Raw genomic sequence first — 23,789 nt, 5'->3', positions numbered from 1 at the left:
CACTAATTTGTGAAAATATACAGATGGCCTTAATGAAGGCTATTTATTTATTTTTCATACTATTTGTATACCTTGCCTTAAAGCCATGTCAAATTAAACCCACAGCTCAATTCAACATCTTCTGGGTTTCAAGTGCCTTGTACAATATGCTTGCAAACCCAGGAGCACTTCCATCATCCATTTATTTACTTCCTTGTCTGAGGATCTACATGTTGGCTCCACTTTCCACAGTCTATATCACAGAGAATATCTGCACTGGGTCAGGAAACCGGCACTCTTTTTACAGCACACTTGTTGAGTGGTATCATCTTTTAAAAACAAAGATGATTTGCTTGGAGCAGGAAGATGATCCCTGTTGAAGGTTTGCTGAAACTTGACACATACAATTACTCTGAAAGCAGAGTATGAAGAGAGTATCAGACCTTAGACAAGGAGAAAAGAATCAATCTGACATGGGTTTTTTCTCTCAGTTATTTGCATGGATATTTTGGGCTTATCCACGTGGGAGAATTACTTCCTACTAAAGACTCTGTTCTTACCTCTGTTTTCTATTTGCATCATCCATGGTAAGGGCTCAATGCCAGCTGCAAACACAATGTTTTCTATTCACAGTGAGGGGAAGGATCAATCACGTAGTTTCCTAATGACCATTCCCTCTAATTTAACATTTCCACTCCCTCTGGTTACTTTTCAACCAAGCATACTCAGTTTGTTCAACCAGTGAATTTCATTTTAAAAATAACAACCTGGAAGTGCAATTATTTGTATTTTCACTGGTACAATACAGCTGAAAAACAAATCTTTGTTTGAGCAGTGTTATGCTTTTGTGCATAAGTTAGGGGGGAAGAAAAATAAGGCACTGTTTGCAGCAACATAAAAAAGGCTAGCAGAACAGGGAACAGCAGTGGAAAGTTGCTTTTCAGCCTACAGGAAATAAAAGAAATGAAGGGAGAAGGAGGAGGGAGTGGGCATGGAGAGGGGAACAATTGGGACACCCACCTAAAAGCATTGGAGCAAAGTATCTGCACGCTCTAGAGATATGGAGTGAAGACTTTTTTCCCTTCCCTTTTCATATTTTCAGAGGATAGGGTTAGTATGGGTTTACAGGGGAAGAACTACATGATAGCCTCTGTTTGCCAGTAATGTCATGTGAACCAAGCAAATTAAAAGGAGATGTGAGTAGCACCAAACACACACTAAGCCACTGTGTAGATGAGCCCTTTGTCATCTTTCCCCTGTACTTTTGTGTCTTGTTTGGTGTTCTTCCTATTTCTACTGTCTACAACTTGTAATCTAAGGTATAAGAGCAGCCAATATATTTGACCATATAGTTCAATTTTGGTATACTATTTTTGTTGTGCTCAGATTTCTTTGGTCTGAATGCACACAAACTTACAGGTAGAAGGGTCAGGGGTGAAGAATATAGAGATAATTTTGTACCCTAAAAATCTTGATGACCAATATTTCTAGCATTCTTCCAGCATTCTGTTTGGGATAGAGGACTCATGTTTTCCCAAGGAGTCTTAGTGCATGCTTGTTTGCTTCCTTGTTCTTCATTAGAAGCAAGTGAACAATCCTGTCTCAGAATCTTTGTGGTCAGTTGGGAATATTCAATGGTGCACCTCCAGAGTTCAAATCTGTACTGAGACTTCTGATTAATTCCATTGCTAATGGAGAGCCATTTGAGTGATCAGACAGATACCAAGCAAGGTTTGGTAGGTGTAGAACAGGGTTGAGGAAATTCTGGCTTTCAGGCCAATCACAGCCCCTCAAAGGGTGCAATTTGGCCTCTGAGGCCATTTCCCCCAAACCATGCACACGTGTCACTAGCTGACATCATTTGTGAGAGTGGGCTGATGGACTGATCAGAACGTACCTTTAATTCCCTCCACCCTTCTCCTTCAGATCATAGTGGTTTCAAAGAGAAGTATGTGGAGGGAGCACTTGAAGGCACACTCCCATCTGCTCATCAGTTGATGGGCCAATTCGAGCACACCTTCAAGCACCTCTGTGCTTCTCTGAATAGGAGGGATGTTTGAAGGCAAATTCTCATCCTGGGCAGATCAGACACACCTTCAGGTTCATTTCAAAAATTGGGGCTTCAAAGGGAAACATCACCTGATGTCATGTGATTGAAAGGTGGGTGGGGCTGCCAGGGGTTGGGAAGGGGAAGATATGACCCTCCTGCCAGAAAAGGTTCCCAAACTCCTAGTGCAGAAGGAGCAGAGGCAAGGATTAATTGGGTACGGTTGAACAAAAACCAAAGGAAGAGTTCCAAAGCAACTGCAGCTGTATGTCCAGGGCTGAATTAATTTCAGAGATCTGACAGGTGAAAACAACTATACTTAATGCATGCTATAAGAGTACTAGGTATTCTGTCAAGTCTTCGTTCTTGAGCATTCACTGAGGCATTTCCAAATAACCTTGGTCAACCACAGACTGGGATTTAAAACACAATAGCTGGTTAATAATAAGCAGTCAAGGAAAAGCCAAGGTCAAAACACACTAAAACAGTGAAGAATCAAGCATAGTCCAAAGGGCACAATCATTGAGAAGAAGTTCAGAAGTCAGCAGTATGAGAGATAACTCAAGACGTAGGATGAAGTCAGGCTGAACGAGTCTCAAAGATATGAGCTGTTCCAGCAGCAACCACTCCTCTATATAGCCTAATTTTTCAGACCCCACCCAAGACCAGCTGCAGCACTTAATCCTGCTCTTGAGGAGTCCTTTACTCTCAAGAAGCCACTCGGGCATGCACCTCTTTGTCAAATAGCTACCCGAGCCTGGTCTTTCTGGTATCTGCACTTTTAGGCTGGGTGGAGAGAGGCATGCTGAGGTCTCTCTCTGGATAAGAGGTCTTCTGAGTCAGTGCCAGAGTTGGGAGGCTCCATCAGCTCCCCAGAGTCTCCAGGCTTCAGGAGGTCTGGAGATCCCTATTCTGATCCTCTAGGAGACCAGTACCTGATATGCTGGAGGTATTTGAGCCAAAGTAGTTTCAGGATCACAGTCACAGTTTTTATAGTTATCAAATACTTTTAGTTGCAAGCACAGTCTGTTTCTTTTAAAAAAGGAAATGGTTCTAAGCATTTTCATCATGCAGATCTGTAAATCTCAGGGGCTGACTTTTTACATTAGGATTATGGTTGCATTATTTGGATTAAATTGAAATGTAACAAGACAGCAAGCAATGTCATCTTATCTAATTCCATCACATTATTTTGTGCTATCTTTCCAATTCTAAAACTGCAGTTGATAGTAGGAGTTAGGGAAAGGCAATATTTCCATATCCATTACAGACAAATGCCTACTTTTCACAGTGATCTGAAAGCTCTCATAGCACATTCTGCCCTCCCCTCTTCCACTCAATTTTTAAATTGCTTCTCAGTGTCTTTATGTTCTTCCTCTCATGAGCCGCATAAGCAGGTGCACAGTTGGCTTTCGTTTAAGATCATTGTGTTGTAAACAAGTACATGGAGATATGTACACTGCAAGCAGCATGGGAAACTTCCTGAGCAATCACCTAGTATTGAAACGCCACTGTCCTCCTTGAATATTCAGGCTCCATCCATCTGCTAGAGCAATTCAGTTTAAAAAATCTGCAGCTGTATCTAAATTGCTCAGGAAGATGCAAGTTTTCAGTGCTGAAAATTACCATGTCCTGTTATCTCATTGAAATGATGATAGTTGCCTCTAATTTATCATTCAGTTGTGATGATAACCAGGTGACAAAATACATACACAACCCAAAAGATTTAAATGATCCTCAACATATTTGTCCTTAACTTCAGAAGCCAACAATTGCATCAATCAACAAGCTGCTTACTTCACTGAACGAAGACCAGTCCACTGAATTCGGCAGTACTTCTCTAAAATGAATGAGTGAGTAAATTAAAAGTAGAGTGTAGCCAGTTGTCAGCTAAAAGATGTAAGACACCTGCAGACATAACCAAAGTGCTGCACTGCACAAATTAACTCATTAGTAATCTTGACATGCAATGAGCACAACTATCTAATTAACAAGGGCCTGCTAAAAATGTATGTGTTTAGCCAAGTGTTTTTAGAGAATTAACTTGATTCATTGTGTTGGACATTTGTTCTGTATTTCATGATTTTGTAATTTCAGGACTGTATAGTTTTATGATGTTTTAATGATTTTATTGTATATCACCTTGATATTTTTTATGAGTTGGTTTATAAATATTCTTATAAATCTATGGGCAGTATTCAATTAAAAAATTGCACTAGTGTGAGGTTTAGTACTAGCACAGCGGAACATTTCCTCCTCTCCTTCCCCCGCATGCATCCCACACTGTCCCCAGATATGCTCTGGAGGGTTGTGGGAAACCCCACAATAGATTTAGAGGGTACCCAGAAGTAGGAGAGAAGCAGAACATTCTTAGTATTACTTTGAATACAACTCATGGGTAGGGAACCTGCAACCTGTGAGCTAAATGTGGCCTGACAGGGGTCCCAATGCAGCCCAGGAGGCTGTTTTTCCAAACCACACTCACCTGCTGCACACCTGACATCATATTGAATGTGGGGCAGGCAGAGATGTGGCTGGATCAGCTACATAACTGAGTTCCCTGTTGGGAATTTGCTTGCACAGCCAATCCCTGCAAAAAGCAGCTTTTCCAGGCCTGCCCTCAGTGCTTTCCTGAGCACAGGGCTGGCAAAGCCCCATGCCTGCAGTTGTAGGCAGCTCCATCCAGGGGCTTTTGTCCAAGGAAACATTGAAGTGTATTTTTAAAAAGAAAGAAAGATCTCTATTTTTTTTTGTCTTCTGCCAGAATTAGATGCAATTTGCAGGAATGGTTACCCCTTCTGAGGTGATGAAGCCTGAGAAGTTTCAGAATGATATGTGAGGTGATTCTCCCACAAGGAGAGATTTTACCATTCGGGAGTGGTGAAAATAATGATCACTAAACTACCCTAGTGTTTTGTAGGCAATCAGTCTGAAAACTGGTGATACAAGGGGCCTATTGATGCAAAACGTCTGGTTGCACCAATGGGCTTGCCATCACCAGTCCAGCACCCCAGCTGGTGCATCCACAAAGTCCCAACCTTGCTGATGCTCTGTCCCAGCCCTATTGAGGCTGGCTCCGCCCATCCAGCCACCCACACACAGGCACCACTAATGGATATTACATGATATGACAACATAAACCCCATCAATTAGTGTACCTCACCCTAAATGGCCTCCAGACTAGTCTAAAAAATATTATGGAATTTATGCATATCACAGGCTCTCAGAATGGCTAATAAATCAAATAACTGAGCATATGGATGAAGCAGAGAGAACACCACCCCAAAGTGTGCAATCTCCTCTGTCCCTAAACCTGTGAATGCTGAACTTTGGATGCCAAAAACACACATAGAAATTATAAAAAATGTAAATGTACTGCCTTCAAGTCAATTCCGACTTATGGAGACCCTATGAATAGGGTTTTCATGAGGCTGAGAGGCAGTGACTGGCCCAAGGTCACCCAGTGAGCTTCATGGCTATGTGGGGATTCGAACCCTGGTCTCCCAGGTCGTAGTCCAACACCTTAACCACTATACCACACGGGCTGAAAGAACTGGGCATGTTTCGCCTGGAGAAGAGAAGACTGAGGGGAGATAAGATAGCACTCTTCAACTACATGAAAAGTTGTCACACAGAGGAGGGCTGGGATCTCTTCTCGCTCGTCCCAGAGTGCAGGACACGGACTAATGGGCTCAAGTTGCAGGAAGCCAGATTTCGACTGGACATCAGGAAAAACTTCCTAACTGTTAGAGCCATATGACAATGGAACCATTTATTATATACTTATAGCTGATCTGTAACAAATTGGAAGTCAAGTTTTTCTTTTTATTTTTGTTGTATTGTTTTTGTAGTTTGATTTTGTTTGTGTTTGTTTTATGAAAATTTGAATAATAAAAATTATTACAAAAAAAAAAAGACAATGGAACCAATTACCTAGAGAGGTAGTGGGCTCTCTGACACTGGAGGCATTCAAGAGGCAGCTGGACAGCCATCTGTCGGGAATGCTTTGATTTGGATTCCTGCCTTGAGCAGGGGGTTGAACTCGATGGCCTTATAGGCCCCTTCCAACCCTACTATTCTATGAATACATATTGCACTACCGGGAGCAGCCCTTAAATTCACGCAAATAGATTTAGATATATGGCAGACTTGGGTTCTTCTGCTGAATATTCATCACAGCTCTACCCAAAATATTGTGATTTTGCATTATGATTCTGGCATTATGATCTTGCTTAGTGTTTCGACGCATAGACTGTAAAATCACAGACATGCTGCGTAAGTATTGTACAATGCAATTTTTCAGAAGGTTGTGGAATAGACTAGAGAAAGGTTTTGGAACTGCCTGGCCAGCAGCTAGGGTGATCGTGTGACATACTTTACAAAGGATAATCCTGCCTTTGAAGGCATTCCCTGTTTGAAGGGCTGACCAGTTTAAGTCCATTTTAGAGATAAAGAATCTTGAAGAGCCTTGAAACTGCCTATCAACAGTTAAGACCTGGACAGCAGACCGGGCAGGCCCACAGGTTACTTGGTCACAGTATTTATTTATTTATTTATTATTTGATTTATATTCCACCCTTCCTCCCAGCAGGAGGAATGTATGTACATACTACATACTGTATTTCTATTTGAATTTTAGCAATTATTGCTAAATGTGCATCAATACATACAGATTACCATATGCAAATTATATTCAGATATGTGCCCTCTTTTGTTTCTATTTTGGTAATGCGTAAGTGATCACCCTATCAGCAGCATATTGAGTACCTGTACTTATTCTTCTAAGGAATGTTGGGTATAGCCTTTTCATTCTGCAAACTCCCCATTTTATATTGCGGCTAATATGAACTGATCAATAGCAACCAGCGCCTCTTGTTGACTGACTGCTAATGCATTATCTTGCAGAGCTGGGTTTCTCTTTTAAGAGGAAGGCTAACATTTGACTTCTTTTGACATTTCCAGCCCTCTTACCTATCAGGAATATCTCCTTCATAATGACAATCTTCATCCCTGTTGTTAAAAGCCCATCTCAAAACCATAACCATTTTTAAAAATAACTTAACAGGCTTCCGCAGACCAGTGCTCTCCAGATGTTTTGGACTACAACTCCCATCATCCCTGGCTATTGACTGTGCTGTCGAGGATTGATGGGAGCTATAGTCCTAAACATCTGGAGGGTACCAGCCTGGGAAAGATTGAACTCTAACATTGCAGTCCCTTTATTCTAAATGCCTTGAAATCATTTTGCTTGATTCACATTAACTTTTCTAGGTTGGTTTGTGGTTCTTTTATTGTTTGTTTATTTATTTATTTTATTTATTTCCCACCCTTTCTCCCCAAAGCAGCCCTGAAAGCGACAAACAAAACACTAAAAACACTCTAAAACATCTTTAAAACAGACTTCAAAATATATATTATTGAAATATATATATTAGCCTGGTTAATAGCAAAACTACTAGACTTGGTCTCCATTATGTTTTATTCCTTATTGCTGTTTCCTCTATTACAATCTTTTTGTTAGAGTGGGTTACTTTTAATAAACAAGCAATTACTGGGAAATGGCTTTGATACCCAACATAATCCTTAGAGGCCCGTAAATCTTTCTCTGCAGTTTTTCTCCCACCCCTCCTCCCAAGTCTCTAGGTGAGGACCAGGGTAATGGCAAAAAGCATCAAGTGTTATCAAGGAAATTATGAATCAATTGATCAATTGACTGAATCAATTGTTCTTGTTTTGACATTCTGCATTAATCAGTAACTAATTGCCCAATTTCAAATGCTTTTAAAAAATGTATTTAGGAAATCAATAATTCAGTAACTGCTTTTGAAACAGAAGAATGAGTAAGGCTGTGGAGGGAGGAAATGGACAAGCAAAGCCTGGGTATGTTCTGCAGCACTGCTGTGGGCCTCAGCATACCACTCTCCTTTCATGTGCTTTTCTTGTTCACGTTTGCTGCCTAACAAAACACATCCATTTGCAACAAATCAATAACTTGCCAAGAATTTCAGGAACAGGACCATGCAGCCTCCTATGATTTCTTTTTCATGTGTTTATAATGTAGCATCCACTGATGGCGCAGCAATAAGGGAAAAGTGAAAAGAGATGCGGCCTCCCATGACTTTTCCACAGTTTGCTTTCCAGGAAGAACGCAAGCATCCTTTGAGAGGTACTCCTATGATACAGACTTTAAGACACAAGTCCCCCCGAGCAAATCCTATGGAAATGAGTAGGAAGTGTGCAAGTTCACAATGGTGTTCTTGTATTCCTTTTAGTGATGGAAGGATCTGTCAATGTTGGTTCTCTCAGTTTCTCATTCTTCAAATCTTAAAGTCAGTTCTCCATGTTTTTGCAGTAATCACCGTTTTAGTGTAAATTTCTCCAAAAACACATTTGCTTATGCAGTTTTGACCAATGTACACATTTTTGCAAATAATTATACAAATAATTTATTGTAATATAATGCATCTTATGTCATTTTCACTTATATATTCATTTTTATGCACACTTTCCCCTATATATGCATTTTTGTAAACACTGTTTGACTGGGGATGCATTGCAACATTTGGATATGTGCAAATTTCAAAGGTTGGCTGTTTCCTTGGCTTTAAAATGTGAACTGAAACTAATTTCTCCTTCATCCCTAATTGTTTCCAATCATCTCATTGGCGTTGGGCAAGAGAACATACCAGTGGATTGCTTTCTGAAACTGATTTATTATGGGTTTTTCTATTATAGCTTAGACATCCCTCAGCCTCTCACAGATTGACAACGCCCACAGTTTCTTCTGGGTGAAGCCAAAAGTATATTTTTATGCCCTTTGTGTGCATCTGCTTTGTTCTTCTGGATGCAGTTTGCTGGAAAACCATTTGGGGTTTTTTCCTTCTAAGACGTTGGCTCACACTCTAGAAACGCCTGCTGTAAAATGAAGAAAAGAATTCTTCCAAAGCTGTACTGCATGGATAATGTGAGGGAGGAGGCAATAAAGGGCTGGGATCTATGTAAGAGATTATTCATACACTTCTTGTGTGGTCATGTGTAAGTCATTTTCTTTTCATCTCTCAGCACTACAAATGAGGCGAGGGACACTGACCTCCTTTCCTGCTGGAGATGCTGTGAAAGTTAATGGAACAGCAATGTAAGTCACTTAATTATGGAAAGACTAGCTGTGTAAAATTAAAGTATTCTCCCTGTGCTTATCTATTTGAAGATGGGCTCCCAAAGTTAGAGAGTTGTTCTTCAGAGGATATTTTAATGTACCTTTTCCACTTTCTTTATTCCACTTTTTTCCTGCAAATTTGCACCACTGTATTCATTAATTCATTCACTTAAATATCATGTTAATTTTGCCTAGTTTCTTTTAACAACAACTCAGTCTTGGAGACCAGATTCTCCATGATCCCAGATCAAGGCTTCTCCACTCCATTTAAAATGAAACTAGATCAAACTTTAATTCAGACTTAAGGGAGGAGAAAGATAAGCAAATGGGTCGAGTGATGTAAATTTGGCGTTCATTAAGAACAAATTAGAAACTTCAGCTCTAGCATTTATGATTATGATGATTTAAACTTCTTAGTTGGTTGTTACCTGAAAGTCCTCCAAGCCACTTATACTGAAAAATATAAATAAATTATACCACAGAGAAAAAATTCATAAAAAACAATATTTTCATAGAATACTTACAATTCATTAATAACACATGCAAAAAACTAATCCCATAACAGCCACATGAAACTTTAGCAGCACACTAGCAGTAGACCAAAATCACCTCAGTCCATCAAAAGCTTGAGGGGAAAGATAAGTCTTTACCTAGTGCCGAAACTATGCCAGTAAAGGCACCAGGCAGACCTCACTGGGAGAATATTCCATAGATGGGGAGCCACAACAAAAAAGACCCTCTCCCTTATCTTCGCCCACAGAGGAGGGACCCAGAGAAGACCTTCAGATATATTTATGTGAAATTCAGAGTTCTGAAATGAGATTAAATGTGACAAGGGTGCTAGTATGAGGGCTGAGGCCATTAATCAGTGATAGAGCAAGCTCTATCACTCTATCTACTCAAGCTCCCAAGGTCAATTCCTGGCATCTCTAGCTAAAAGTAGGGTGGCCATGTATGCATCACCGAAGAAGAAGACAAAAGAGAATATAGATTTCATCAAAATTTGCACATGCTGATATGTATGTATAGATGCACATTCATTTTATTCAGCTAGAAATAAATCTTACTTTGGTGGGCAAGACTGTGACCTGTGTGCCTATTCAGGCTGCTATCAGGTTGCTAACAGTTGACAGGCAACTTCAAGGGCCTTGTTCTTCCTTCTCATAGAATCAAAGAATCATAGAATAGTAGAGTTGGAAGGGTCCTATAAGGCCATCAAGTCCAACCCCCTGCTCAATGCAGGAATCCAAATCAAAGCATTCCCGACAGATGGCTGTCCAGCTACCTCTTGAATTCCTCCAGTGTCGGAAAGCCCACTACTTCTCTAGGTAATTGGTTCCATTGTCGTATGTCTCTAACAGGAAGTTTTTCCTGATGTCCAGTCAAAATCTGGCTTCTTGCAACTTGAGCCCATTATTCCATGTCCTGCACTCTGGGATGACTGAGAAGAGATCCCAGCCCTCTGTGTGACAACCTTTCATGTACTTGAAGAGTGCTATCATATCTCCCCTCAGTCTTCTCTTCTCCAGGCTAAACATGCCCAGTTCTTTCAGTCTCTCCTCATAGGGCTTGGTTTCTAGTCCCCTGATCATCCTTGTTGCCCTCCTCTGAACCTGTTTCAGTTTGTCTGCATCCTTCTTGAAGTGCGGAGACCAGGACTGGATGCAGTATTCAAGATGAGGCCTAACCAGTGCTGAATAGTGGGGAACGAATACTTCACGCGATTTGGAAACTATACTTCTGTTAATGCAGCCTAATATAGCGATTGCCTTTTTTGCAGCCACATCACACTGTTGGCTCATATTCAGCTTGTGATCAACGACAATTCCAAGATCCTTCTCACATTTTGTATGACTGAGCCAAGTATCCCTCATCTTATAACTGTGCATTTGGTTTCTTTTTCCTAAGTGTAGAACTTCACATTTATCCCTGTTGAATTTCATTCTGTTGTTTTCAGCCCAATGCTCCAGCCTATCAAGGTCCCTTTGAATTTTGTTTCTGTCTTCCATGGTATTAGCTATGCCCCCCAATTTTGTATCATCTGCAAATTTGATAAGCATGCTCTGTACCTCCTCATCCAAGTCGTCAATAAAAATGTTGAAGAGCACTGGGCCCAGGACCAAGCCCTGTGGTACCCCACTCATTACTTCTGCCCAGTTTGAGAAGGAACCATTTCTTTGAATACGATCCTGGAGCCAGCTGTGGATCCACCTGATAGTTGTTCCATCCAGCCCACATTTAGCTAGCTTGCTAATCAGAATATCATGGGGCACTTTGTCAAAAGCTTTGCTGAAGTCGAGATATATTATGTCCACAACATTCCCACAGTCTACAAGTTCTTCAGAAGGACTTGGACCAGATAGTTCTTCAAACAGGAGACTCCTTCAATATAAGATAGTCCTCTGGCAGCTCTTCAAATTTTACACAGGACTGTCCTATCTAAAGTAGGGCACATGGATACTCTTGTCAAAAGGATTTCAACTAGGCAGCAGCTCTGGAGGAAATATCTGTCTGAGACTTTCAAGAGTCACTGCCAGTCACACAAGAAACGACTGGTCTAGATTAGGTTGGGGAACCTTTCACCCATGGGCCTAATTAGGTCCACCAGGCCTCTATCTGGTGTGAGGTCTTTCTGACCAAGCCACACCCACCTGCCCTACAGTTGACATCAAGATGCAACTGGGCCAAAAGGAGTTTGCAAGCACCACCAATCTGCTGATCAGTAACACCTGCAAAGCCCTGTGCACAGTGCTTTGCAAGTGCCAACAATTATTGTCAGGGCTTACAAAGACTTGCACAAGAAGCTATGCAAGTACCTATGATCAGCTGATTGTAGGGCTTGAATAGGTAAGCATGGTGCTATGCAATCCCCTAAAATCATTTGAATGCCAGGACTTGCATAGCTCTGTGCATAAAGTGCCCAAACCCCAGCATCCAGCTGATCATTGGGGCTCTGAGTTTGGCACTATGCAAGTCCCGACAATCAGCTGATCATTTGGGCTTGCATAGCTGATCATTGAGGACTGCATAGCTCCATGTCTGGTGTTATACAAACCCCAACAATCAGCTGACTGTCAGGGTTTGGGAAGTTTGTACAGACATGTAAGTTCTAATGATTAGGTGACAGTCAGATCTTGCATAGCTCTGTGTGCAAAGGGCTGAAGCCCCGCCACTCAACTGATTGTTAGGGCTTGCAAATCTCCATGTTACTTTGTAAACCACAATGATTAACTGATCATCTGCTCACACAAAAACTGGTCACCTGACATTGTTGTGATATCAGGCAATTGACAAGTGGGTGGACTGTCAAATTTGCCCCATGGGGGAGATAAGAATTAGGCCTGCCAGCTGGATCTAGTATCCCACCCAGTACTCGATGGATCAAGATTCCATCTCAATATAAATGCATCCATACATGTTCTAACGAGTCACTACAAGTTTTGTGTTTAAATTTGATAGCATGCAATGGAGAGCCAATTTGTGAATAGAACTTATGGCCTTGTCACAAGGTTTTCTAATGTCTGTACTGGGAATGCTCCCAAACAAAAGGAAATACTGTACATTTCATACGTATTGTAATAAGAAAGTTGACACTTTTCTAAGATACAGCAAAGGAGATACTCACAGTAAAACAGAATCTAGAGATCTCCCACCAGTCAAGTGGAAACCTCAGTCAAGAGAAGGCCCTGCCTGTCACTCTGCTTGGTTGCACAGACTTTGCAGGGGACAGATAACAGATCCGCTCCCATAGTAGTTTACGGCAGCCACAAGAACAAACCAGTTTATAAATCTCTTTTTGTTTCTAGTATAGATGTGCTCCAAGTCTTCATATTTGATTTGTGTTGACTCCCTGGAGTACATATTTCTATCTGGAAACTGAAAACATCACTTCATGGCCCTCTCCTTCAAGGAAAATTGAGAACTGTCATTCTAAGATAGGGTTATGGACCTCTATAAGAGAATTCTCAGGACCTTCATGAAGCCTTTAGTTCCCAGGGTTCCTTGGGGGTTGCTATGAGATTGGGAAATATGGCATCACTTAAAATAGGATGACTTTTGTGGTATTCATATGCCCTCTGATTTATTGCATGAAAAACAGGTGCTCCTTCTCAAGTTTTAGAGATAAATCAATACAGAAGTCCTGGGGAGTTCCATACTGTTTGGGAAATTACACATTTTTGGACTCTTCCCAAAGAGAGGGAGACAGAGACAGTGAGAGAGATGGGAAATGTTCAGTGATGTCCAGCTGACATCTAAATACCTTAATGCTTTGATAGCCAACCATTTTTTCCCAGGGTGCCAAAAATAGGCCCTTAGCTGATTTGAAGTTTTAGGCTATTTTTCCTCACTGTTGGTTATGGATAACATTCTGTTGCTGCTTTGGTGTGAAATGATTGCATTAACTGTTTCAAAGGCTGGGTATTTTCTTGCCTTTGTATTAATGTTTACTTGTTTTGCAAGCAACTTTGTGAGCCCTGTGCAGGCCAAAAGTTGGAATACAAACAAACAAAAATTATCAAGAGTATTAGTGCTCCCTTGTGTCCACATAAAGTTCTCCAACTTGGGATGGTTGTGCCTCTTGTACAGGGATGGGAAACCTGTGGCCCTCCAGACGTTCCTGTACTACACGTCCTACAATCCCTGACCATTACCCATGGTCCAAAATCTAGAGGACCAGAGCTTCTCTATTTCTGCTGTAGTAAAATGATCCAGGGACTACAGGCATTGCCTACCATGACAGAGGAAAGCAGAAATGCAGCCCTGGCTTGATGCCATAGTTAAGTCCAGATATACTTTGCTCCTGTTCAAATGCACCACAGCCCCCTTCTGCCAACAGCACATGTGGTACCCATGTTATTTATTTTATTTATTTATTTTATTCCATTTTTATACCGCCCAAAGCCAGAGGCTCTCTGGGTGGTGCACAACATAAAGTAAATACAATATAAAAAATACAATAAAATGACAATAAAAACATTAAAAACATACATTTTAAACATTTAACGGCCTGGTGTAAATTCACAACAATAAAATATGTTAAAATGCCTGGGAAAATAAAAAGGTTTTAACCTGGTGCCGAAAAGATAGAAGGGTAGGCGCCAGGCGCACCTCGTCGGGGAAACTATTCCATAGTTCGGGGGCCACCACTGAAAAGGCCCTAGATCTCGTTACGACCCTCTGAGCTTCTTTGTGAGTCGGAACTCAGAGGAGGGCCTTTGATGTTGAACGTAGTGAACGGGTAGGTTCATATCGGGAGAGGCGTTCCGTCAGGTATTGTGGTCCCGCACCGTGTAAGGCTTTATAAGTCAAAACTAGCACTTTGAATTTGGCCCGGAAACAAATAGGTAGCCAGTGTAAACGCGCCAGAACAGGTGTTATATGTGCAGACCGTCTGGTCCTCGTCAACAGTATGGCTGCTGCGTTTTGCACTAGCTGTAGTTTCCAAACTGTTTTCAAAGGCAGCCCCACGTAGAGCGCATTGCAGTAATCCAATCTGGAGGTTACCAGAGCATGCACAACTGAGGCGAGGTTGTCGCTGTCCAGATAGGGACGTAGTTGGGCTACCAACCGAAGGTGGTAGAACGCATTCCGTGCCACCGAGGCTACCTGAGCCTCAAGAGACAGGAATGGATCGAAAAGAACCCCCAAGCTACGAACCTGTTCCTTCAAAGGGAGTGTAACCCCATCCAGAACAGGTTGAACATCCACCATCTGGGCCGAGAAGGCACCCACCAACAGCGTCTCAGACTTGTCAGGATTGAGCCTCAGTTTATTAGCTCTCATCCAGTCCATTATCGCGGCCAGGCAACGGTTCAGCACATTAACAGCCTCACCTGAGGAGGATGAAAAGGAGAAATAGAGTTGCGTGTCATCAGCATACTGGTGACAACGCACTCCAAAACTCCTGATGACCGCGCCCAACGGCTTCATGTAGATGTTAAAAAACATGGGGGACAGAACCGATCCCTGTGGGACTCCACAATGGAGAGTCCAGGGTATCGAGCAGTGCTCCCCAAGCCCTACCTTCTGGAGACGATCCACCAAGTAGGAGCGGAGCCACTGCCAAGCGGTACCTCCAACTCCCAACTCTGTGAGTCTCCCCAGAAGGATACCATGGTCGATGGTATCAAAAGCCGCTGAGAGATCAAGGAGAATCAACAGAGTTACACTCCCCCTGTCCCTCTCCCAACATAGGTCATCGTACAGGGCGACCAATGCCGTTTCAGTGCCAAAACCGGGCCTAAAACCGGATTGAAATGGATCAAGATAATCGGTTTCATCCAAGAGCACCTGGAGCTGGCTGGCAACCACCCGTTCCAAGACCTTGCCCAAGAATGGAATGTTCGCTACCGGTCTGTAGTTGTTCAAATTATCTGGGTCCAAGGAAGGTTTCTTCAGGAGTGGTCTCACTATCGCCTCTTTCAGACAACTAGGGACCACTCCCTCTCTCAAGGAGGCATTTATCACTTCCCTGGCCCAGCCGGCTGTTTCAACCCTGGCAGCTTTCACTAGCCAAGAGGGGCAAGGATCTAGTACAGAAGTGGTTGCCCGCACCAGTCCGAGTACCTTGTCAACTTCCTCAAGCTGTACCAACTGAAACTCATCCAATAAATGAGGACAAGACCGTGCTCCGGATACCTCATTAGGTTCAACTGCCATAATATTGGAGTCTAAGTCCCAGCGGATGCGTAAGATTTTATCTTGGAAGTGCCCAGCGAACTCATTACAGCGGGTTACCGATGGTTCTCTGATATCATGAGGGCTAGAGTGTAAAAGCCTTCGGACAATTCTAAAGAGCTCCGCTGGACGGTTGAGAGATGATTTAATAGTGGCAGCGAAATATTGCTTTTTCGCTGCCCTCACCACTTCTGTGTACAATTTCGTAGAGGCACTTACCAAGGCATAATTGCATCCGTCAGGAGTACGCCCCCATCTGCACTCAAGCCTCCTCCTCTCTTGTTTCATCGCTCTCAGCTCCGGGGTATACCACGGAGCTGCATGAGCTCGATATGGGAGAGGGCGCGCAGGAGCGATCGTGTCGATGGCCCGGGTCATTTCTGTGTTCCACAGTTCGACCAGGGCTTCGACAGGAGCGCCAGTCTTATCAGCCGGAAAATCCCCCAGAGCCCTTTGAAAACCCTGAGGATCCATTAGTCTCCGAGGTCGGACCAACTTAATAGGTCCCCCACCCTTGCGGAGGGAAAGGGTCGCTGTAAGCCTAAACTTCAGCAAGCGGTGATCTGTCCATGACAATGGAGTCGATGAAAAACTCCCCACCTCCAGATCACCATCTCCATGTCCAGTGGCAAAGATCAAATCAAGAGTATGCCCCGACACATGCGTTGGGCCAGTAGCAAATTGAGACAGCCCCATGGTTGCCATGGAGGCCATGAAGTCCTGAGACGCCCCAGATAGAGCAGCCTCGGCATGGATGTTGAAGTCCCCCAGTACCAATAGTTTGGGGGACTTCAGCAATACCTCCGAGACTACCTCTGTCAGCTCAGTTAGGGAAGCTGTTGGGCAGCAGGGTGGGCGGTACACCAACAAAATTCCCAGTCTGTCTCCTTGACCCAGCACAAGGTGGAGGCACTCCAAGCCAGTCGTCACCTGGACAGGTCACTTACACTGTATTATGTTATGTTGCTTTACATTATGTTAGACATCATTAATATATAAGGAGTATATTCATGAAAAATGAGGGTGCAGCTAAATTCAGCTGAGTTATTTGCAGCTGAGATTGATCACTTTGTGTATTCAGTGCTGTGCATACAATTTCTGGCATGTGCTGTAGAACAGTCAGATCTCCAAAAATCTGATTTGTAAGAAAGGGGATAATTGAGAACAAACAGCTGCACTGAGCATTTGTGAGGTTATTTGTTCTCTGGGGAAAAAATTAATCTTTTTAATTAACACCAAATCAATCTAGGAAGATGTCTTAAGAATAGGGCTGTTGGAAACCAAGACTCATTTTCTTAGCTGAGTGTGTTGGCAGGGAGTCTGTAACAGCCCACAAACTGCTCTGCCAAAACAATCAAAGAGACTATCACACAAAGGTATCAAACATACTAATAACAGAAAAAGACATGTGTTAGTAGGCTTTTTCATGGAAATTGTGAGTTATAATCTCATATATGATAGCCAGCCAGAGAACAGTTAATACAAGAACAGAAGGATAATGAAGAGGGCTTTTTTAGCTCTCTATTTACTTAGGATAATAATTAATCCAGCCTGATAGATCACCTAGGCAGCGCCCATTTGAATAGCAAGACATGACAAAAATCTTGAGTATTTTTTTCCCAGCCTTATTCTGACTTCTCTTGGGAGCACCAGAGAAACATCTTACAGGTTTTATGAAACGGGGAACTACCTTGTCTGGGAACAGGGTGCAAAGCTGTAGCAGCAATTTGATGAATTAGTGAATGAATTAAAAAGACAACCAATGGTGACAGCACAGCATACTTCACAATCTCAGTCTGTATGCCCCTCAAGCCTCTCACATGTCCATTGTAATTAATGGCCAGATAGGGGAAGTATTAGGGAGGGAATTGCAAGGGGTGTGTGTTTTTCCAAGGCACAGAGTGCTCTTACTTTCTGCTTCAATGTAGCTCTCCAAGTGCCCAGTTGCTTTACACAGAATCAATAGGACAGGAAGGAAATCTAGATTCTTGGCATCATTAAAGGGGACACATATTGCTAGGCTACAGAAAGACTGCAAAACTGTGGAGACAGTTAACTCTTAATGGATTACTGTTTCCTTCAAACAGCTCCAGAAAATGCTGTATCGTGCTTCCATCGTTTTGATCTAATTCCTCACTTCTTTACCCTTTCCATTTCTTTACTCTTTTCTCTGCAAAGAATAAGGGTGCTTCCAGTTGTGGATGATTTAGCAGCACCTAATCAGTGCTATTCTGCTTTAAGCTAGTGGTGGAATACCAGCTCTGCTTCTAGAATCCATTCTATACTTGACCTGTTCCAGTCTGGGTTCAGGCCTGGTTATGGGACTGAATTGGCCTTGGTCACCCTGATGGATGACCTTTCTCAGGAGAAGGACAGGGGGAGTGTGACCCTGTTACTCTTACTTGATCTCTCAGTGACTTTTGATACCATTGACCATGGTATCTTTCTGGGCCGACTTGGTAAGATGGGTATTGGAGGCACTGTTTTACAGTGGTTCCGATCCTATCTCCAGGGTTGCTTTCAGAGAATGGCATTGGGCTATTGTCTTTCAGCCCCCTGGCAGTTGTGCTGTGGGGTGGCACAGGGTACCATCCTGTTCCCCCATGCTGTTTAACATCTATATGAAGCCCTTGGGAGCAGTCATCAGGAGATATGAGGTGAGGTGTCAGCAGTACGCTTATGATACCCAGCTCTATTTCTCTGTAACATCTGAATCAGGAGGGGCTGTGCAAGCCCTGGACTGCTGTCTGGACTTGGTGGTGGGCTAGATGAGGGCCAATAACTGAGTCTGAATCCTAGCAAGATGGAGGCGCTGTGGGTTGGTGGTTCCCGAGTTCACATAATTGGTCAGTTACCTGATTTAGATGGGCTCATACTCTCTCTGAAAGAGCAGGTCCATAGTCTGGGGGTGCTCCTGAATCCATCTTTGTCGCTAGAGGCCCAGATGACCTCAGTGGCTATGAGTGCCTTTTACCAGCTTCAGCTGGTAAGACAGCTGCGGCAGTTTCTGGACCAGGATAGCCTGACCACTGTTGTCCACTCACTGGTAACCTCCAGGCTGGATTACTGTAATGCGCTCTATGTCGGGCTGCCCTTGAGGTTGGTCCAGAAGCTGCAGCTGGTGCAAAATGCCGTGGCGAGACTGCTTACTGGGGCAAGGTATCACCAACATGTCACCCCACTGCTGAAAGAATTGCACTGGCTGCCCATTTGCTACTGGGCCAAGTTCAAGGTTCTGGTTTTGGTGTACAAAGCCCTATACAGCTTGGGACCAGGATACCTGAAAGACCGTCTTATCCCTTCTATACCCAGTCGATCACTGCGCTCTGCAGGTGAGGACCTCCTGCAGATACCATCTTATCAGGAGGTCCGTTCTGCACAACGTAGGAAACGGACCTTTAGTGTGGTGGCACTTACCCTGTGGAATTCCCTCCCCTTAAATATTAGACAGGCACCATCTCTGTTATCTTTTTGGTGCCTATTGGACCTTCCTCTTTCAACAAGCCTTTTAAGTTGAGACCTTATCTCAGTTTGCTTCTATGTTGGAATTGCTTTTTAATATGTTTTTAAACCTTTTTAAAAAACATTTTAACCTTTTTTTAAGATATCTTGAAAGCTTTTTAAAGAATGTTTTTAAAGTTGTTTTGTTTTAATGTATTTTAAAGTCTGTTTTTATGATGTTTAAAGTGTTTTTAGTGCTTTTGTTCGCTGCCCTGGGCTCTTGCTAGAAGGAAGGGTGGGATATAAATAGGGTTGCCAGATCTCCGGTTTTCTGCTGGAGTCTCCGGCAAAAGGGGGCCGTCTCCGGCCTCCGGCCATAGTTGCTTTGAAGACGTTGATCTCCAGCTTTTCAGTGTCTCCCTCAGGCACGCATGCGTGATTGACACACGCATGTGTGACGGCTGTGGCTGGCCACCTTCCCGCCCTTTCTCATTGCCCCCCGGTGGCAGCAAAGGCCCCGCCCCACCTAGTGCGACACCCGCACCATACATGGAAAGTGTGTGGCGCTCTCCCCCCCTTCCAAGAATGTCCTGGGAATGGTAGCTTGTTCGTGGTGCTGGAAGCGCCTCTGCATGCTTTGCTCTCCAGCCGCCGCCTCCCACGGGCCAGCCTCTCCCTGTGGGGTGCGATGGGGGTGCGGAGGCAGCGGTCCCTTGGGGCACCTGCGTGGGGATGTGCCCAGCCGAGGAGTTCTGTCACTGGCGGCGGCAGGGCCGCCTGCACCGTCTGGAGCTGGGCGCGGGGCAGAGCCGGCACTGGCCATGAAGGAATACTTGTGTCCGGCTGCCGGCAAGGCGCCCCCGCAGCCTGAGGAGCTGCGCCCGCCCGACGTTCTTTGGCCACCGTGCAGCACCTGCTGGCCCTGGCCGAGGAAGAGGGCGAGGCCAGCGGTGCGGACCCCCCAGTTTTGCCCTGGGAGCGCGGTGCCTTCGTGGCCGACCACCTGCGGGCCGTGAGCCTGGACGTGACGGTGCAGCACTTCGCCTCGGCCCGGCCCTCCGCCACCGCCACCCTCCTGGAGCGCTCGCTCGTCTGCCTGCTCCATGCCGGGCACCGCCTTAGCGTGGAGCCGCCTGCCCGCTTTGACAGTCACCTCCACCACGCCCAAGCCCAGGAGACCTTCGCATCTACTGCTATGATGAGGCACCCCGCGCCCAGCCCTACTTCCAGGCCCTCTTCCTCCTCTACAACCTGGGTGAGCTGGCCAGGGGAGTAGGGACTGGCACCCTTTGCACAACCTAGCCTACCTTACAGGATTGTTGCAAAGGTAAAGGTGGAGGGGGACTCTAGGCTACTCCAACTCTCTTTGCTTTTTCAGCCTAGCCTACACCACAAGGTTGTGCTGGTAAAAGGGTGAGAACCCTGGGGCTAGGCACCTTATTTCAGCCTAGTCTATCTCCGGAGGGGGGGTAAGAATTAAGTGGGGGGGGTGACTCTTGGGCCAGCCTCTCTGCCTCAGCCCACCCGACCCCATAAGGCAGAGAGGCAGAAGAACTGCATGGCCTGGGGAAGGAAGGCCCCAGCTACCCCGGGCGCTTCATCTCCCACTGACTCCACAGAAGGCGCTTCCTTGCATGCATCACCTTGAATTCCTTGGAGGGAAGGAAGGATGTAAATACAGTTAAATAAATACATGCAACAGCTGTCGTCAGCTGGGGTGGGGATGGGTGGTCTTCCCACTTTTGCAGCGCGATGGTTCAGACCCGAGAGCTTGTAGTGGCCACAACTGCAGGGATGAATCTTCCTCCTTCCAGTGGCCAAACAAAAAAAAAATTGGGGGTGCAGAAGGGATAGAGCCCCCATGTGTTAGTTTTCAGCCCCAGAAATAAATGTATATTTTATATTACCACTCCCACTTTTCCAAGTTAGGATGCCTAGGGTTAGAGCCTGGTTTTAATTTCCAGATTCTGACAGGTAGGTAGTTGCAATGTGGACGTGTGATGCACCTTTCCTTCACAGAATCTAGCAATGGGGATTGAGGGGGGAAGCTACTCATTCTTTGGGGGGTTGCCCTGCCCCACACCACCTGGGGCCTCTCCACCACCATCCAACAGTCCCTGCCTCTTTTCACGTTTTCACGTTTTCTTCTCCTCCTAATCAAATATTTCAGTGCAGCTTTTCTGGCCACTGGAAAAACGTATTGAGATATTTATACAACACAAGAAAACAAAGATGGCTGTTTAAATTAGTTGTTGACTAAGTGTCCGTCAGGCAAATGTGCTCAAGCAGATCCTACTAAAGTTTGGCCAGCTTTCCCCGAGCTGGTTGGACTGCAGATCCGATTGGCACAGCCAGTAGGATGATGGGAGTGTTAGTCCAAAACATCTGGAGAGCATCAGGTTGGGGAAGAAAAACTCCAAGATCCATGTTAGGCTAATATGGTGAAGAGTTCTGGAGGGCTCAAAAGGTTGCGTGCTATATTGTGACATTTTGCTTGGCTTAATAATGTCACAGAAGAGCATGTAAGCTTTTGCGTTCCCCGGAACTCTTCACTGGGCTATATCAGGCAGTTTTCTCCCCACTTTGCTGGTATTTACCATCTAATCTGATGAATGGCTTTGGAAGCCTTCAATGCTTGCACACTATCTTGTGACATTTTGATCTGCCTAATAAAAGTATTGGCGTAATGTGGGTTTTGGAAGACCTTTCCTTGCCGCACTCCGGACAAAACTTGAGCGGGGGTTGGGGGGGCAGGAGACGAGGTCCAAGTTAGTCCAGGCCCCAGGCGGTCAGCTGGAAGGCTGGCCTGCTGCAAAACCTTTGGCTTTCCAGGGGTTTCAGGGCTACATTATGCCTGGCCTTCGGGCCAAGCTGGCAGGGGCTGAGGCAGGGCTGTGGAGTCTTGGAGTTGGAGTTGGAGTCGGAGGCAATTTTGGGTGGAGTCTGAGTCGGTAGAAATGTTCCAGCTCCGACTTCAAAATAAAAACTTTCATTGGAATTTAGGAAAGTTTTCTTGTTCAGAAATTTTAATCAAATAAGTGTATTTTATGTTCTATCAATCTAGCCTGATGATTCACGTGGTGGTGATGAAATGCCTTGTGCTACCATTTTACTACAGTACATTTGTTATTACTAGTTAATATACATTTGCCATTTATGAAGGAGTTGGAGTCAGACAGTAGAAAAATAGAGGAGTCGGAGTCGAAGGTTTGGCGTACCGACTCCACAGCCCTGGGCTGAGGGTAGCTGGGCCGCAGCGTCCCCTGACTTCATATAACGCATGTTCATTGCGTGACCTTGTGCTTCTTGTCTCTCTCTTCCGCCTCCCTGCCCCCCAACCCAACAGGCTCACCAGAAGCTCTCTGGCAGATCTTGCAGCTCCCTACTGTCGTCCGAGCCTCCCCTGAACTCTCCATGGCCCTGGCAATCCACTGGGCTTTCCTGGAGCGAAACTTTGCCCGCTTCTTCTGCCTTGCTCGGCAGCTGCCGTACCTGCAGAGCTGTGCCTTGCACCCCCACATGGCGAGGGCCGGCACCTGCCACTGCTGGCCTTCAGCCATGGCTTCAGCGCCAGGAACTGCCACTACCCTTTGGCTCGGCTGGCCCAGTTGATCGCCATGGACAGTCTGGAGGTGGCTGCTGCGTTGTGCCAGGCGCAGGGCTTGGCTGTGGTGGAGGGCGAGGTGGTCTTCCAAAAAGGCTCCTTCAAGGACTGCCCTCCCGCGGGGAATCAGAGTTCTTGCCTGCTTGTGGACGCGAAGCGGGGGGAGTTGACTCTGTTGGAGCTTGCGGAGAGCATCTGCAGCTGATGGCGAGGAGGGGGGCACATGGCTGTGCTTATGTGTTTTTGAGACAGAAAGACTGGACGGCTCCTGGGCTAGCGTTCTCCTCCCTCCAGACTTGCCCGAGTGACCTGCACGCTCCTCCTCTCACTCAGCTGGACTGGGGCTGGTTCTCAATGGGCAGCAGGACAAGATGGGGAAATGGGCTGGACGAGAGCCAGTGTGGTGTAGTGGTTAAGTTGTTGGACTATGACTTGGGAGTCCAGGGTTTGAATCCCCACACAGCCATGAAGCTCCCTGGGTGACCTTGGGCCAGTCACTGCCTCTCAGCCTCATGAAAACCCTATTCATAGGGTCACCATAAGTCGGGATTGACTTGAAGGCTGTCCATTTTCAATGCTCTAGAAAAGCCAGTGTGGCGTAGTGGTTAGAGTGTTGAACTACGACCTGGGAGACCAGGGTTTGAATCTCCACACAGCCATGAAGCTCACTGGGTGACCTTGGGCCAGTCACTGCCTCTCAGACTCAGAGGAAGGCAATAGTAAACCACCTCTGTCTGAATACTGGTTACCATGAAGACCCTATCTGGGATCAACTTGAAGGCAGTCCATTTCCATTTTGCATCACCCTAAGCTTGTGAGAAAGAATGACCTTGTCACTTCAGATGGACCTAGGAACACCCTATTTGAGGTAAGATTTCTATTTT

General features: G+C 44.9%; 1 pseudogene; it reads left to right on the top strand.

The window, feature by feature from the left end:
- Positions 1-23,110, top strand: part of LOC133376643 (SAC3 domain-containing protein 1-like) — a 62,917-nt pseudogene extending 39,807 nt beyond the window's left edge.
- Positions 23,111-23,789: the final 679 nt, after the last annotated feature.

This window comes from Rhineura floridana, chromosome 1 (assembly GCF_030035675.1).
Source record: "Rhineura floridana isolate rRhiFlo1 chromosome 1, rRhiFlo1.hap2, whole genome shotgun sequence".
Lineage (NCBI taxonomy): Eukaryota > Metazoa > Chordata > Lepidosauria > Squamata > Rhineuridae > Rhineura > Rhineura floridana.
The sequence above is the reverse complement of the archived record's forward strand: the minus strand, read 5'-3'. Positions and strand labels throughout refer to the sequence as shown.